Consider the following 11,031-nt stretch of genomic DNA (forward strand, 5'->3'; position numbering starts at 1 on the left):
AGGAATTTACTGTTAACTTGTCTAGGGTGTACTTCGCTTCCTGCTCAATGACCATTGAAAATGGGCAGAACACAAGGATATAAATGATGGATATATGAATGGGTGGATGTGGTGATATTTCGTTATGTAATATTTGATCTGTTTCCCCTAGTTCTTTTCACTAATCTATTCCATGGTTGTCCCCATCTGATGATCAGCCTGTCAGAAACTCATAAATCATTTCTTTCCCCATGCAGTGAACACCTCATACTTAACTGCTGAAAAGTTGTGCATACAACAAACTACATCATGGATGCTGCTAATAAGGAAAGTCTATATGCAAGACTGGGCTATAGTGTCCATATGTTGTTAAAAAACAAATTCAGACAGCCTCATTAGTGGGAGGAAACCTCATCTAAATCTTCCCTTCACAACTCCCCTGCTTTGTACTTTTTAGACTGCATTCCCTCCTTTCCAATTAGTACAGAGATGTAAATTGTTTTGTAGCACTAAGCATGGTAACTATACGTTTTCATGCTAAGCTTATGCAGTAGCCATGGAACATGTTTTGGTCAAAATAGAAATTGTTTTTGTAAACAGAGGGCATGATGTACTTCTTTTGGACAGCCACCAAGTTGTTTCTTAATATAATAAAATGGAGATCTCCTTACTGGCGTCACATTTCCCTCAGAAGGTTCACGAAGTGTTGCTGGATTAGCAAAATTCTTGATTGTCACGAGGTCAACTTTGTAGATAAATGGCTTTAATAGCAACAAAATCTCGGTTTCAATTTTATTGATGATAATAAGGGCATGCAAATAATTTATAGCAATAATAACCAGTGGACATTATGCATGCAAAATAATGCAACCAAACAATGGTGCATGCAGTGACAGCAGTAAGTCATTATGTATCTATTTACAATGTATTGTTTGTTTGTTTTTTTTTTCCTGTTTGCTAGAACAAGTTTTACCACTATAATGAAGGGCCTCATCTCATATGCAGTATCTAAATTCAGATAAATTAGCAAACAATTTAGCTGTATTATTCAGGAACATGTGTGCCAAATTTAAAGTAATATAATGAGATGCAAAAACTGTAATGTTATAATAACCTGACTGAGACAGCGTTGGCTTTTATAACTAGAAAATTAGGTAGGAAACAATTCCAGCAGGCTGATATGCCGTCACAGAAGCCTAATTATTGTCCTCAAGAGACTCCACATGTCTGTTGTCTCAGCAACTAAGCAGCAAGAAATATAGTTTTTTGTTCCCCCCTTTATTAGTGGAAGTAAACTTAATACTGGTTTAAGTTTTCTAACTACAAACTCAAAGCATCCAAGTTGATTTTGTCCGTGTAATTTTTAGCACCAAGCTCAGTATTCAGTGTATTAGTCTAAGAGCAAAAACGTCATGTCATTGAAATGTTCTCATAAGGTAAGCTGAATGTCTTGAGATATTGCTCAGCAATGCAGTCACTCATTGATGAATGTTGTTTTGAGAAAATAAGAGGACAAACCGCATCATTAAGGCCAAGGAACACATCAGACAGATCAGGTTAGGGATAAAATGGTAAAGAAGTTCAAAGCAGGGTTAGGTTATTTAAAAAAATGAAGCAAGCTTTGAACATGTCAGGAACCACTACGTGATCTATAAAATGAAAGGCATAGAGTGCAACTGTAACCCACCAAGACATGGATGTTGATCTAAACTCATAGGTTCAGCAAGGAAAACATTCATCAAAGAAGCAGCCAAGAGACTGTAAAAGCTGCAAAGACTCATAGCTTAGCTGTGAGAAGTTGTTAGCAATCTGTAAAAAGTAATGAACTCTACAAATCTGGAAAATCAGCAACAATAAGGTCATTGTTGGAACAAAACTGAGTCCAAAATTGAGTCATTTAGTTTTTTTCTTAAAACCACTAAGAGGACACAAAAAACATGTGAAGTTTTCTGGTCAAATGTAACTTTTGGCTTACATGCAAATGCTACGTGAAGGAAATCTATCATGGTGGTTTTCAGCATTGCACCATGGGGATGCATTTCTTCAGCAGGTCAGAGTTGATCGCAAGATGGATGGAGGTAGATACAGGGCCATCCGCTTGGAAAAGCTGTCAGGAAATTGCAGAAGGCTTAAAACCAGGGTAAGGTTCAGCTTCCAGGAGGAAAGCAAACCTAAACACACAAGCAGAGCTACAATAAAATGGATATAATCACAGCAAAATCATCTGTTAGCAGTCAAACTCCATGCTTAAATGCAATTAAGAAAAATTCAAATGTCCCTTTCAATTTTCAAATATGGTCTTTGTGTTGGTCTATCACATAAAGTTCACAAAAAAATAAAACTGGAGTTGCAATATGACAGAATATGAAACAATCAGAATAGAATAGAATAATAAAATAATAATACATTTTATTTATAATGCCCTTTATATTTTTGAATATGAACATGTCAGAAGGCACTATTTAATGACTTAAAAATCTAACTTTTTGTTCTATTCTTTAAAATAGAACAGAAAGCTTTATTGTCCCTCTGCTGAAACATGAAGATTTGCACCAAGGTAAAAAATATAGCAACAGAAAGTAAAAGAAAAAACTGCACAGCAAGGGCAAATTGATGACATAAGAAAATAATGGGCCGTAACAAAAGAAAAGCCCACTCGAATTCAAAGAAACATGCCACTGAGTGGGATAAGTGAAGAAAATTTGCAATATGTCAATGTATATCTGTGCATTAGACAGACTAGTATCTGCAAGACATGAAAATAAACAGATATACACAGCTTGAGGGCAAGGGATAGCTTTGCACCAGTCTAAAGACATTAGATACAAATAAGCTGAGTTTAAATCACCCTAAATATATGTTCTGCTTAATGCATCTCCAAGTGGAAAACTGTTTTAATCCAAACATGAAATCAGCTGATTTAAATATTTGTGTAACAGTGTGTTGGGTTAATTTAGATAGATAAAAGGTGAACAGCAAGCAAGGGAACACACAGGAAATGGAACAAATTAAAGGAGAGAGACACAATGTTAATGGAAGGCAATAATTACATGGATTAAAAATCTAAATCATGGAGAAGAAGCACTCAGTGCGTCAGAAGAGGCCTTCAGCATTACAAAGGAAGGTTCAGGGTCATGATAGCCGACTTGAATCATTGTTTACAAAAAAAACCTTCAAAACGAACCAATAAAGAAAAAATGTGATGTGATTCAAATTTTAGCCAAGGCCTACGCAGAATTCAAGCAATACATTGAAAAAGACGGAAACACTACAAACAATAAGATTATCTTAATCCATTTCATCCAAATGCAAAATCTGCTGTTTGTTTCTATAATGTTTGTGTTTATTATCAATGTTTTAATTAGCACAAATATTCTCAACATCTCAACTGAAATAAAAGCAAAGCTGAAAATGAAAAGAAAGAAAATGTGTGGCATAAATAAAAAGACAAAAATACTGCTGTAGATGAGATTAGAAAAGCATGTGTATGATAAAGGTTTTAAAAATTTTTATGTTCTGAATCAATACAACACAAAAGCTGTGGAAATGTTACATTTCCAAAAGTTTACACTTTTGGGGGGGAAAAAAACACACTCTGAGCTGAAAAAATATAGTCTGCATGTACAAAAAAATAGAAATGCTTTGCCTGATAACCACAATTGAATATTTGTTCAGTGTAAAGTTCTAAGTTTTAAAATAACAGATAAAAATAAGATTTCCTTGCCTTCTTGAATTATCTTTAAAGCCACTGGTTTCTGAAGAAATGGTTCAAATTGCCTGCTTTATTTGCCTCAATAAGACCCATTTCTAACCACATTTCTCAGCTCTTTGGAGGCAAATGAATGCACTCTTAAAGCATATCTGGATGATCGTTTATATTTTCAAGAATTCTCTGGGAAATATTAACATCCATTCATGAGAAAAAAGGTTTAGCATGTGTCAGTTATACAAGGCTTTCAGCCATTTCCAGTGGATCACCTAGAGAACTCTCCTGGTGAGCAACTTATGTTACATTCTACTGTACAAATACTTAATGTGTTGAATTACCCATGAAGCATATGCAATCATTCAAATGTCACTGTATTATAAGCAATGCTCATGATGATGCGTCCTAATAAATCACTTGCACCCAGAGGAGGCCACAAAGCTAGCATGTTGCTTAGGGGTTAGATAGAAGCTCATCATTTATTTCCCAGGATGCGGGGTAAGGAGTGTTGGACCACAGAGTTGGTCCTGCTAAAGTGCCCCTCGCTACAGGGGGCAGATGTTTACTGACAGCCCCACAGAGGCCGCGAACAATCATCTGCTCCCACACATTCCTTGAGGGGCCTTGCTATTACATTAATGCATGGGGTTTCATCTCATTATTCATAGCTGCTTGACTCCAGAGGGAGACTGTTGGGAGGAAGTTACTAGGGCAGGGAATGGATACTGGGTCAGCTTTACCATTCCAGGTGGCATTAAGCCAAAGAAAACGAGCCCCACAGAGACCTGCTACTCTGTGGCAACGGAAAGTTTGTTTAAATATAGCCCTAAATTAAGAGTCACAATGCAAATAATATTTTTAACCTTTAAGGAAAATTATTTGAACTGGTTTTTATCAATTCATCTGAGGGTAAGCGCTTCTTTATAGCAGAGCAACAATTGTGATCCGTATCAGCATATTTTTAATTAGAAGGGACAAATTTGACCTAGTAAAAAAAAACTACTTTTAGAAACGTCAACAAGAGTAATTAGTTCAAACTCTGCTCATATGTTATGTTAAATTCTTTAGCAAGATATTGAGCTATTATATGTTTGGGATAAAATACACTATTACTTGGCTTGATATAGAGATGAACAGTTGATAGATTATGTTTGTAAAGCTGCTGTCACCATGTTTCATGTTTTGTTCCATACCTAATGATAGCCGATGGAAAGTACAAAGCACTATACACCATTTTTGAGTGTTCATAAATGTTCAGTTAATTAGTTACTAAATTATGTTGAAAGTAGGGGAGGTTGTTGTGATTTACATATGTTAAATTGGTAAAATTAATTCTAAATACAATACACATTTGTAGAAAGGCATGCTGGACAACTTTTTGCCTAAGCATCATTAAAAGAACAGGCAGACATGCCCATAGTGTGATGGGGGTATGATGACAGTTATTGAGTTTGAAATTCTGAGTAAGCCATGGATACTAACTTTGCATACAGATGCATCCCCAATTTTTTCTAAAATCAGACACAGGTCTAAAGCTGATCCAACCAATCCAGACCTTGGCACCGGGTCACTTCAAGCCTTGAACATCGTCTCAAGCTTCAGCCTTTTCAGGAGACATAAATATGCAGTAGTCCCTGTTCAACTCATGTTTTTTGGGGGGGTTTTTTTGGAAACTTGAAGGCATTATTTCTCTACTTAGTTGTCAGATCGTTTGCTTTTTACCTAGAATAGAAATATAATTTATTATTCTACAGTGGGGAAATTCAGTTGTCACAGCGGTAAGTTAAGGTTAGTGGGGACATGCATATTCACGCAAAGGTAGACGAATAAAAAAAATAAATCACTGTACAGTCATAATAAATGCACAACAAAAGAAAAAAATTACTGTGCGTTAGTTAAATGAAAATAGACTCAGATTTAAAAGTAATTAAAGTAATTAAAGAAGAAAAATGTACAAGATGTCTACGGATAGAAATGTGCATAAAAACAACAACCGGTTTAAAAGTGACACCAACAATAACTTTTCCTTAGTTTAAAAACTGTCCCAATCATCAGATACTATTTAATTCAATTTGAAATTAAAAAGTGAGAATAAACAATCACAGCAAGACTCGCAGTCATATCAGCTTGTCAAAGAGACTCTGGTTTACATTAAATATGTCACATAGATGTAGAAGTTCTTTGTCTCAGGGACAAATAACTAAGTTATTTAAAAAAAACTTTTATCTGTTTATTTTATTTTTATTTTTTTTTTTGCAAAAGCAACAGAAGACAGAGACAACTGGCTCCACTAATATTCCTTTAGGCTTGATATGAAGATGCAAGATGGATCACATGGAGTCTTGTTGGAGCTGGAAAGTGGTACAGCTACAGCTGATGGAAACCAGGCATCGTACCAAGAGATAATATATATTTTGTTTGTGCAGAACTTAAATGCTAAAGAACAGTGCTTCCGTACTTACAGTACAGAAGTGCTGTATTTGTTTGCTCATTTTATCGATGCCCTCTAAAACGCAATTGGAAAATAAGATCCAAACAGGCGGACAATGTCCATAATTATATCATTCTAGTAGAAAGAAGAAAACACACGTAAAAAACATTATTTTATCTGGTTTTTGCCAAGAGTCAGCAACAGCCTGTCTTTGTTCAAGTTTTGAATTTAATCTTCTTAGTAAGAAATTATTCATGCCACTGAAGGCCCCTTTTAACACAATGCAAGATGTACTTCGTCACGCCTTGGAGTCTCTGTCTCTAATTTGAGCAATGCAAAAATACATTAAGAGAATTTAATCTATGCTTACATGAGACTCCTGAATGAAAACTGATGGTATTTTAAGATGTTGGCTGAAAAATTCCACCTTTAGACGGCACTATGTCTCTGTTTAGACGAGGCCACCAATCTTTCAACTAAAGTAATAGAACAAACTGAAGAAAGTATTGTATATGTTAACATTTCTCTCAGTCCAATCGGTGTATTTCACATCACATGTGACACAATCCATGCGAAATAAAAACTTAAACACCACATATGAAATAAAGGGGAATTTATCGGAATAAGAACTGAACACTTGATCAGAAAAATGCACAAAATGTATAAAAAAGACAAGGCAATAAATATGTCAGTGTTAAAAAAAAAAAACATTCTTTCCTCTTAACAGAGGAAAAAAATACCAGCTTGTCTTGCACCAACTGAGGCCTTTAAAAAGGCTCCTTGCTACCAAGGTATTGCAAAAGAAGCATGTTATGATGGCTGAAAGAAAAAAAGCTCTCGCAAGACCCCTTCAACCTGATTGTTCCAATACTGGTGGCATTGGTTGCAAACATCAATGAAAGACTCCTAAATTAGCCTCGACCAGGTGCACCTTACAAAATGTCTGAGTGTAATATTAGTAATTATCAGAATAATTGCCCAAAAGCCAAGGATCACTCACAGAGAGCTTCAGAAAGACCTCAGTGAGCTTTTCCATAAAAAAATAAATAAATAAACTCAATCACCTCGGCTTCTAAGAACACTCACTGGGACAAGTCTCTACTGCTGAAGAAAAAGCATATTCATTTGTTTAATTTTTGCTTACAGCCCATGATGTAGCTGAAAATATGGTCTTTCAGACCAAAAAGACTCTTTAGATGTAATTGCACACCACATGTTTGGCATGTGTTCATCATCATTTTGCTTTACGTAAGAATTAATCAGTGGAGAGACGGTTATGAGAGGAACGTAGAAAGAAAACAAGTGTGAATACTTCAGCAAGACAGTCATCTCAAACAAACAATTGGTGAATATCTCAGTTGGTTACAGAAAGGGCAGCACGGTCCTGGCCTGGAGTTTGCACAGTTCTCACCAGGTACTGCAGTTTCCCGCCAAAATCCAGAAAAGATGTTAAGTAGCAAACGTTATTAATGCATGCAAATAATTTCTTAACTTCTCCATATAGAAGTCATCTTTCAGCTGTTTTTCTGCATTATAGGCTTTTTTTTCCTAATTATTTGTATTTGTGGACTCCCTGGGTTGTTAATAACTTACGGTGTGAACAGCATGTCAGCAGGTCCATTAGAGATGTCTTCACTAAGAAAAACAGTAACGTGATTAACACTTATTTTACCCGCTTTACTTCATAGCCGTACTATTCATATGAGACCAGAGAATGAATAAGATGTCTTCTTAATCTGAAGTAGACTTATTACTGATCATTATTATTCTAACTATTACTGCTACTGTAAGCTTATGCAAAGTTGAAACAGCCCAGTAGTTCCAAGCGCATTAAATTGTGCTAGTGAATGACAACAAGGCGGTGAAAATGTATCTTTTTTTTTTCTGTTGCTCGAAATTTATAAAAAGAAATTTGCAGCAGCATTGCAGTTAATAAGCGTCAAACCCCTCCTGAATGACACAGAGGACACAGAGTTGCTGAATGACTGAGAGCTAAATCCCCTTGTGTGTTCTGAAAGAGCGCCAGCGCTGCAACATCAAAGTTAAAACTATGCAAAGTAAGCGTGCAGCATTAAAAAAAAAAAAAAAAAGACCAGATGGAGAGACTTAGCTTGTGTATGACATTTATACTATCTAACCACAGCGTCCAAGTTACATGAAATATATTATTGGTGTGAAGACATCAAAGGCAAATCTGTCAGATTCTAAGATGCTTTGTTGACTGATGCAGCTTTCATGATCAATTTTCTGAGGATTTTATTATCAATTTAAACCTCTTTATGTTTTATTTAAGGAGGTCACACTTGGTCAGACTCCTGATCAGTTGTTACATGTAGAAATGTGGGTGTGATGTAGTCACCGGTGTTACTCAGCCTGCAAAAAAAAAAAAAAAACTGATCCTTAAGCACTGTGTACACAGATAGGGCTGGATTTCTCTCCTTTGTGGAAGAGTTTAAAATATTCATCACTTATACACATTACTTGTGAGTCTGCTAAGGGAAAGGCATAGAAAGAGCATAGCATGCACTGCATAAAAATAAAAAGGTATCTACACATCTTGAAATGATATATATCAGCATATATATAGCCAAAACTATTAGAAAATTGATTCCAATTTAGCAATGTGCTATGATTTACACTTTTATACAGAGCATGATTTAATCAAAATCTAATTATTTTTGCTATATTTTCAGTCTACCTGTTTGTTTTTATCTTAAGCGAAGCTACACAGATTATGATCCCTCTCATAATCCCTTTTGATACTTGAAATCATATTAATAAAATGTGCCTTCTCTTCAAAAGCAATGAAATCCCTCCCTTAGATGTAAAAAGGAACATCGAAAGGCATACTGCATTGATAACTCGGTCAGAACATACAATTCTCAAGACAGATTCATTAGTTGGCAGTTTAATTTAAGAGTATTGATGGGAAGCAACACATTTTAGGGTACAAAAAGCCATGTTCTGATACATTGATAATGTTGTAGCACGTAATTTCTAAATAATTAATTTTAATCCGTCTCCTTTTTTAATTTCTTTGTAGAATATATTTAGGCTTAGTAAGGGAAAACTTCTTTGATGACATAAAAATCCAAATTTGGGCTAATGGTTTAGGTCCGAACAAAATGCATTTCCCTGCAAAAGTGCTCAACACCTTCATCTGTCTTTTACATGCCAGTTTTGTCTCTTAACAGCTTAAGTGCTTCATCTTTTGTTCTCTGGATTTGCAGGAGCTTTCAAAGGCCCTTTCAATACAGGTGTGCTTTTTAAGGTGCTTAAGCAATTAAAGACATCAGAGTAGAGCATATATTTGTCTTAAAAATAGGCCCCACTTAATATATATAATTGGCCACGAGCAAGGTTGGCTTCTTTAATATGCAGTGGTAATAATAATATGTTCCCAGCAGGAAACGACAGTCTGAGGATTTACAGGAAGCCTCCAGCTCTGGGTTCACACGGGACCAAATTTATGTACATGTAGAAAGTCAGAATTTCATAAATTTCCTACCGATTCTATATACCATCCTGGGTCGTGCTCCTCATTTGACTCTGGTAGACATGGACACAGAAATCCTAGCACATAAACTTGCAGTATAGACAAGAGGTTAAGCCAAATATTTACATGCACTGAATTAAAAGATTTTTTTCCCCCTCATTATCTGACATCACAGCTGACAAAACCTTCCCTGTTTTTGGTCAAGTTACCAAATTACAACAGTTTGCTAAATACCAGAGATTTTTAGTGTTATTCAGAATCGCTTTTGTAAACTGCATGACAGTAATTGTTTGGGGTATCTTTTCCACAAGCACACACGCAACACAAACCTTTTCAGCTCTATCCACAAAATCAGAGTGATGGAGTGTTGTGATGGCCACTCCAAAAAAAAACTGAGGTTTTTACTTAGGCTGCAACATCAAGTAGTTGGATATAAAAGATTTACATTTACTTGTACCAATTTCAAGCCAATTGGAGCTCAAAAAGCAAGAGTCGGTATACAGTTTTTTAAACCTAGATTTATATAAACATGGATGGATCCATAATACAGTCTTTTCTACTCAAAAATTCAGCAAAAAGCATCCGCAGGTACTCACTGAGGGATGATTGTATGCTGGCTTGGAGCACTCCAGGCATGCAGTAGACGAGTCTTATATGTTCAGGTTAACCTATTCAAATCTATTGAAATGTCTCTGAATACAGTGTTTCTAGAAAATAAAGTTGATGCTATCTGAAAACTAAAGTATCTGATGTTTCAGTTTCTGAGACAGAGATATTGCTGTGGAGGAATGAGCATAAGTATGCTGTGGTTCAATCAACTTCTATGAAGTGAAAGGACTGAATACAAACGCACTGTCAGTGCACAACAAAAGATTAATTTAAATTCAAGCAGGCCAGTCAGCATCAAACCATGAGCAGAGCTGTCTACTTTTTTATATATTATAAAGTTTGAGAAAACAAGTGTAGACAAAATATAAGTTGAGCATGGCAGATGTGCTTTTAGAATGTTATCCTTGGGGGTGGAGGAGAAATTAAAAAAGTGTTCAAGGATTCTGTCCCACCTATCGAGTTCCTATATCAGCTTGCCCTTGTAAGGTCACAGTGTTGGTGGCATTGGTTCCCATCTCGGTGGTCAGCCGACACTATGGGCAGGTTGCTAGTAATTACAGGACAACACAAAGATGCATAGTAGAGACAGCCATGAAAGAACCTGGACACATTTATAATTTGCTCATAAAATACTTTAGCGAGCTTGTAAAATACATATTTATGAAATACAAACAATATATTTTCAAGTAGAAATTTTTATTTAAATCAATGCATTGTTCACACTTACTCGCCACCAATGGCCAACTGTCGGAAAGTCAGGTACACCATGGCTCCTGTACAACACAGAAAGAGCACACAACCAAATAAAAA

General features: G+C 35.8%; 1 long non-coding RNA gene across 1 annotated transcript; it reads right to left on the reverse strand.

The window, feature by feature from the left end:
* Nucleotides 1-730: 730 nt before the first annotated feature.
* LOC106955940 (uncharacterized) lies at nt 731-10,815 on the reverse strand. Its single transcript, XR_001426685.1, has 2 exons — nt 10,674-10,815; nt 731-2,150 (listed from the first exon to the last, which is right to left on the reverse strand). It is a non-coding gene; the product is annotated as an uncharacterized LOC106955940 (long non-coding RNA).
* Nucleotides 10,816-11,031: the final 216 nt, after the last annotated feature.

The sequence above is a fragment of the Poecilia latipinna genome, unplaced genomic scaffold (assembly GCF_001443285.1).
Source record: "Poecilia latipinna isolate Pla-1442-1.1 unplaced genomic scaffold, P_latipinna-1.0 Scaffold778, whole genome shotgun sequence".
Taxonomy (NCBI): Eukaryota; Metazoa; Chordata; class Actinopteri; order Cyprinodontiformes; family Poeciliidae; genus Poecilia; species Poecilia latipinna.